Below are 6,920 nucleotides of genomic sequence, written 5' to 3' on the forward strand. Positions count from 1 at the left end.
ACTTAACTTCAGAGGTCATCAGTCCCCTAGAAATTAGAACTAATTAAACCTAACTAACCTAAGGACATCACACACATCCATGCCCGAGGCAGGATTCGAACCTGCGACCGTAGCGGTCGGGCCGTTCCAGATTGCAGCCGGCCAAACGGTGGAGTCCATTGGTTTATGAGAATCAGGGCGAGCCAGCAGAGTAGGCACCGACACAGCCACAGCCGGCGTCATTTTGTCGTCGTTCGTATCGTCGTGCAGGTTCTCCGAGGCCTCGTCGGGTCGGACGGCCTCTGGAGCATCAGACGGAGGTGATCCGTCTCGTTCCGAGACCGTACGGCGCCTCCTCTTGCGCCTCTTAGGTGAGCGTTGTTTGCGGGTTCGTCCCTCTGTGTCCGAAGACGGAAGGGAGTCGCGGCGCTCTGGAAGGAAGGCCGTCGCGAGAACGTCAAGTGAAGGAGCGTCCATATGATCGGGCGGGTGGGGATCGGAAGTCGCCACTGTTGGTAGTGGCGCCAGAGTAACGGTGGGCTGTGAGCGCGACGTTTCAACCCCGGTGGTATCCGTAGCAGCAGGAAGGGTCACCGGTACATGGCCCGACGGGGCGACGGCCGGTGGGAGGAGAAGAGAGCGCCGATGCGTAGATGATCGGTAAAACCGTCGTCGGAGCCGGAGGTGCCACGGTAGCGGCTGGCAATTGGGTGATTAGTCACTGGAGACACTTAGACCTGAAGTGGCCTTCTGTGGCGCACCCGGGTCTTGGGTTGGCCGTCGTATATGACAACCTCGTGGCACCCGCTAATTTGCAGGTAAGATGGAGATCGATAGTGATCTGCCGTACACCGTTAAGAACGGGGTACGTTTGGAATTGCGCCCAGCGTTCGGCAATGTGGCCATTTACAGTGCCATAGGGGCGGAAAGCCGCGATGTCTTCCGCCGGGAGCTCGAACGGGAGTTCGAAAATTCGTATGGTGCACATTCCCAAGCCTGCATGGTCGACAGTGACCCCACCGACATTTCCGTCGGCGTGGCAAAAGCTTAATCCTTGTTTGGTGTCACGAAGGATTCTTACATTTACCGCGTCATTGACGCCTTTGACGTACACCGTACTACTTAATATGAACAAATGGATGCCCAAGATGTTGGAAGCTGAGATCTTAGCAACGTCGCGTAGGAAGCGTTCCACTTCCAAGGCCTTTGGTCGTGCGTAGTCGTTGCAGAATTTGAATCGTAGTGTTGATTTTCTAAAACGGTTGTCCATGGTTCTAGTACACGTAAGCGACGTTAAGTGACGGCCGCTGAAATGTAAACAGCAGCGAGCGCGCGCGTTCCGCAGGCGGAAAGAACAACACGTCCACACTGTCGCGTAGGAAGCGTTCCACCTCCAAGGCCTTTGGTCGTGCGTAGTCGTTGCAGAATTTGAATCGTAGTATTGACTTTCTAAAACGGTTGTCCATGGTTCTAGTACACGTAAGCGACGTTAAGTGACGGCCGCTGAAATGTAAACAGCAGCGAGCGCGCGCGCTCCGCAGGCGGAAAGAACAACACGTCCGCACTGCACGGCGGCGAAAGCCGGACTCGTGTGCCCTGATATGAAACTTCCTGGCAGATTAAAACTGTGTGCCGCAGACGAGGTACTGGCAGAAGTAAAGCTGTGAGGACAGGGTGTGAGTCGTGCTTGGGTAGCTCAGATGGTAGAGCACTTGCGAGCGAAAGGCAAAGGTCCCGTGTTCGAGTCACGGTCCGGCACACAGTCTGCCAGGAAGCTTCAGGTGTCCAGGTCTTCGTCGACCATTGTACCTCGGTTTTCAGGACGAAATGGTGCTACTATGACACAGTGTTCATCCAGAAAGCCTTTACAGCCTTGTGGAATGACGTACAAAACGTCTGCATACAATCTGCGACAGTTAACCTATGACTGTCATTGCCGTCCTGTACTCCGCTGCCACTTGGCCAGATCTGTCCGTCTGACGTCGCAGCAGTGGTAGTCTGCGAGCTCATTGTCATGTGGTTGCTGCAGGGATTTATCGTCGTAAGGCGCCTGTCGTACGATCGATGAACAGCGCTCATATTGCATACTGAGCTGAATTCTCATTTCTTCGATCGTACACCTGTGGTGTCCATCGCAGTATCTGTGGTCTACTTGGGCATTTCTCATATTGCGTTATGCCTGGATACATATAGTACTCCGCCTTTATTCCTAGTATATGCTATCTCGTGCCAGTTATGAGATGGACATGTTCGAACTGTAATCTCTTACAATAGATGCTACACGTAACAACACTCTGTCATAATGTACGAACTCTATTTGAAATGGCGCTTGTAATCAAGATGTTGACCTCTCTACATTCAGATCTGTTTGTAGATTGCCATGTGCAACAACAAATACAAACATATTGCTTCTACTGAACAAACTGATCAATAAAATCTGTCTTAAGCTCTAGAAGACATCCGTGAATCTTTTAAAAGGCACAAATGCCTAAACAATAGCTACTTTCACCGGTTTTAGGCAGGATTGATCGTCAGATGATTCGGTTTGTCATCCCTCCCTAAAGGTATGTCTCCCGAAACAAAAAGCTACATTCAGACTGAAAACGTCATGATGTATCTGACTGGATCACATTTACGTATTTCTCAGACGTGAGTATTGATAAAATATTGCTAAAGTGTCGCAGCTAATCTCATGAAGATATTCTTTGTTTATGCAAAAAAATGGATACTACTCTGCCCACAAAACATCACTATCCTTGCATTTCTATTGAAAACGTGATCATATAAAAAGTTAACGCAAAGAAATTTGAACACGCCATTTATATAATTCCAAAACACAGTGATTTATTACTTCGAGACCTTTGGACGGACACAGAGTATACACATACAGGCCAATGTTACAGTTTGTTGTCACAAGATAGTGTTTATCGTTGCACCTAGCGACAGTTTATATACAATTTGTGCTGGATTTCTATTTCGTTAAACGGAAGTATCATGGTTTTCCTACTTACTTATTGATAAACTAGCATGGACAGATGAAATGCAGTAGGACGAATTTTTATATCGGAGAATAGCTGTGAAACTAAAATTATTAGCATTACGAATAGGAACACAAGTATTCGTACCCAATTACGAGACTTCGACGTTTACGGCCTGCCGACATCGAGCACAGTGGAGCTGAAGTTTTTTGTAAGATGGAGAAGAACAGACAAGGGGTACGTAGTTACTTTATTAAAGGAATCACTGCGTTATTCATTTTAAGTAATAAGTGATATCGCATCAAATAAGGTACCCGGGCGAAAATTTGAGCCGTTCTCATTCACTGATACCGTATGTACATGAGTTAGATCATGTCAGAGCGAATACTACGGAAAATCTGTTCAGGGAATGTAGCTCTTTGCTCATTCTTGATTAACAGTATGTGATATATTGTGAAATGTTTCTATTTAAGACAGTTGATTACTGGCTTCGAAGCACCATCATATCCACAAAAAACGAAAAATGACAAATGTAAAGAAAGGGATCCTACTACACGCTTAGATATATGCGTGGGACTGACAAAGTTTTAATTGTGACACCGATAAAATAATGCTACTAAATTAATTTTTTGTCCCTTTGCAGGTACATGTCTGCAGTTCTGGTATGAGCTGAAATCTCCGCACCACAGTACAGTAGGACGCCACTAGGAAATCCAAAACAAAATGGCGCAGCCCACTCATAAAGTGGGGTTTGGTGCCGTTCATTTTCTATATTTCTAGGGGAACAGCGCACTACCACATGACACAGTGATTTTTTGCTGAAAGACTCTTCCAGTGTGTTGAAACAATTACCGACGAATAACCAGAAATCGCAAGAGAAGATGAGGTCCTGCTGTTCGATGACTGGCGTATAAGTCTGATCGCCATCATCATCTTGAACACGTCCCAGCCCCAGCTGGGCCTGTTTGGAACTTAAGCCTTGCCATCCGGTCTTGTTTCCAACCGTCTTCCTGTGTTCCCTCTGATGCAGTCCTCAGCTCTTTCTTCAACACTCTCTTCGCCACCTTTCAGCCATCTATTCCTTGTTTTTCCTTTTGGTCGTTTCCATAACAACTCCATTTTATATATCTTCTTGAGAGTCTTGTTGTTTTCTATTCTCTTTAAGTGTCCATAACATTTTAACCCTGCTATTTCTATCTTGCTCTGCAGGGGTTCCTCTTTCACTATTTCCCTTACCCTTTCATTCCTCGTTCTGTCACTCCTTGTTAATTCAGTCCTGCTTCCTAGAAGCTTCATTTCACATGTCTATGATCTGCTTACATCTCTTTTTTCCATTACTCCCTTTTCAGATGCGTAGATCAGTGTTGGTATGTAGTAACTTCTATAATTTCTTTGCTTTCTTGTGAGACACCTTGGTTCCAAACCAGGCTCCTAACACTTCTTCTTCTGCCTATCAGCCACGTTCACTGATCTGTTTCTCATTTCTTCCATTTTCCTCTATCACACTTCCCAAGTACTGACACTCTCCAACTCTTCAGTTGTTCAACCCAATTTTTATTCCGCTGGTTCACCTATGTTTCTTTCTAGCTGCAACCAGGATCTGACATTTGTGTACATTAAATTTCATTCCGTACTGAATCACAGTTTCTTCCCAAGCATCCAGCTGTTCCGCAATCTCGACGTCCGTGTTTCCCCAAATCAGCGAGTCATCCGCGAGCACCATTGCTTTTGTATACTTTTTCCAGTTTTTTACTGCCATCTTAGTTATTATCTCATCCTAGACCACAAAGAAAAGGAGAGGTGAAAATGAACACACCATTTAGTTGCTGGACCAAACCAATCGTTTCATTTCCCACTTTCGCACAACTCAGACTTTCACAGTACATCTACTCCACTCTGGGGTCGATACCCGAAAAAGTAAAAAATCCGTCTGGATCAGACTCCCAACATCTTACACGGCGTTTAGAACGTGACAAAGATCGCTGTTTACTAGGTTCCGTGGATATGTTCATTCCGCACAAGAAACAGTCACATGTTGCTTCATTGAGCAGTCAAATTTCGCCTCATTCGCCCAACACCTCCTCTTCCCACTATTCTCCCGACAGGGGCAGAAGTAGATTGCTTCTGTTTCCTCTGATGGCCGGCCGGGTGGCTGAGCGGTTCTAGGCGCTACAGTCTGGAACCGCGCGACCGTAACGGCCGCAGGTTCGAATCCTGCCTCGGGCATGGATGTGTATGATGTCCTTTGGTTAGTTAGGTTTAAGTAGTTCTAAGTTCTAGGGGACTGATGACCTCAGGTGTTAAGTCCCATAGTGCTCAGAGCCATTTATTTTTCCTCTTATGAAGAAACCATTGCATGTCAGGCACTCCCACAGTGAATTTTAGCCAGAATACCAAGATCTTCACCAAGTCATCCAAAGTTGGTGTTAGTACTCCTCGCCATTATGCGACTCATTTTCCCCATTATCAAGTTTCGTGGGTGCAGCATTGTATTTTCGACAACTGAAATTTGTCCTTTTACAGACGTTTCATGACGGCTCCTGACGTCCGAACCCTAATCCATCGCAACCATATGGGTACACACCAGAGTGACGGGGGAGAAGGATATCATCTACGCGCTCACCAAACCAAGGGAGCCGACAGTATCCGGTGTTTCCAGGCGGTCACCCATCCAAGTATTAACTTGGCCCGATGTTACTTAACTACGGTGATCGGACGAGAACCGGTGTATTCAACATGGTATGGCTGATGGATAAATTATACTGTTGCCGTGCATCAGAAAGTGCGTTCGGCTCTTCTCTCAATAGATGTTCACAAGGCAAACTGCAATCCTTCCCGCCACAGAGGGTCGGCCTTTGTAGCCGAGCGGTTCTAGACGCTTCAGTCCGGAACCGCGCTGCTGCTACGGTCGCAGGTTCGAATCTTGCCTCGGGCATGGATGTGTGTGATGTCCTTATGTTAGTTAGGTTTAGGTAGTTCTAAGTCTAGGGGACTGATGACCTCAAATTTTAAGTCCCATAGTGCTCAGAGCCATTGGAAACATTTGAACCGCCACAAAGACATGTGTACCAATTCATTATCATAATTGTATTTGTTGTGGAACCGCAGGCTCATAGATTTGTTTTAATGACTTTCTCATTGACTGTACTGTTTGTTTACAATATCTTCTACAGGAATTCCATTAATGTTGACTGTTGCTGTGTTCTGAGTACCTGTAACCACTTGAAAATCACCTGACGTCAAAATTACAATAGTGGTTGTTGTAAATAAATTGAAAGGGGACGAGTGTCGTAGGTGGAGGATGTAGTACGCACACATGACGTTTCCTGGTCGGTGCTCCAGTCTAGTGACCGAATTTCGACTCGCGTGAAGGAGCGCACACTAGAGATCACCATAAGCAGTTGCCGGCACTTTATACTGTTTTTGTTGTGAAACGTCCCCTTTGAATAATTTATACAAGACTGTGCTTAAACTGACACACAATATTTTTAGCGCAACGCAATCTGACTTTCAAAAATCCCTACAAAAGAATGGCCCTGACTAACATTAACCAATACGTTTCACAAATCACTTACCTCACCAAAAATCTTCCTTACTCGAACTACTGCAATACAGCGAGCCACTACTGCCAGCTAAATAAAAGTTTCAAACTACGGAAGGCACTAACTACTCATAGGGATAGTTAGCAAATGAAAGATTTTGATAGAGAACAAACAATGTATTTACCTTAATATCATCAAAAGTTATAATATATGTAATTTCAAAACTCCGCCATTTCCTTCCACACATCCACCACTGCTGGCGGCTCACCTCCAACTGCGCAACGCTACGCGCTGTTCACATCCAGCTGCCGCTGCCCAACACTACAATGGCAGACAACAATGCAAACTAGCCACAGACTGCACACAGCACAGCCAGTGATTTTCATATAGAGCGCTACGTAACGTTGCCAATAAGAAAACA

At 45.9% G+C, this 6,920-nt stretch overlaps 1 pseudogene; it reads right to left on the reverse strand.

Moving 5' to 3' along the window:
* Positions 1–5,591: 5,591 nt before the first annotated feature.
* LOC126164133 (5S ribosomal RNA) lies at positions 5,592–5,710 on the reverse strand (annotated as a pseudogene).
* Between the last annotated feature and the right edge of the window lie 1,210 nt (positions 5,711–6,920).

Source organism: Schistocerca cancellata, chromosome 2 (assembly GCF_023864275.1).
Source record: "Schistocerca cancellata isolate TAMUIC-IGC-003103 chromosome 2, iqSchCanc2.1, whole genome shotgun sequence".
NCBI lineage: Eukaryota > Metazoa > Arthropoda > Insecta > Orthoptera > Acrididae > Schistocerca > Schistocerca cancellata.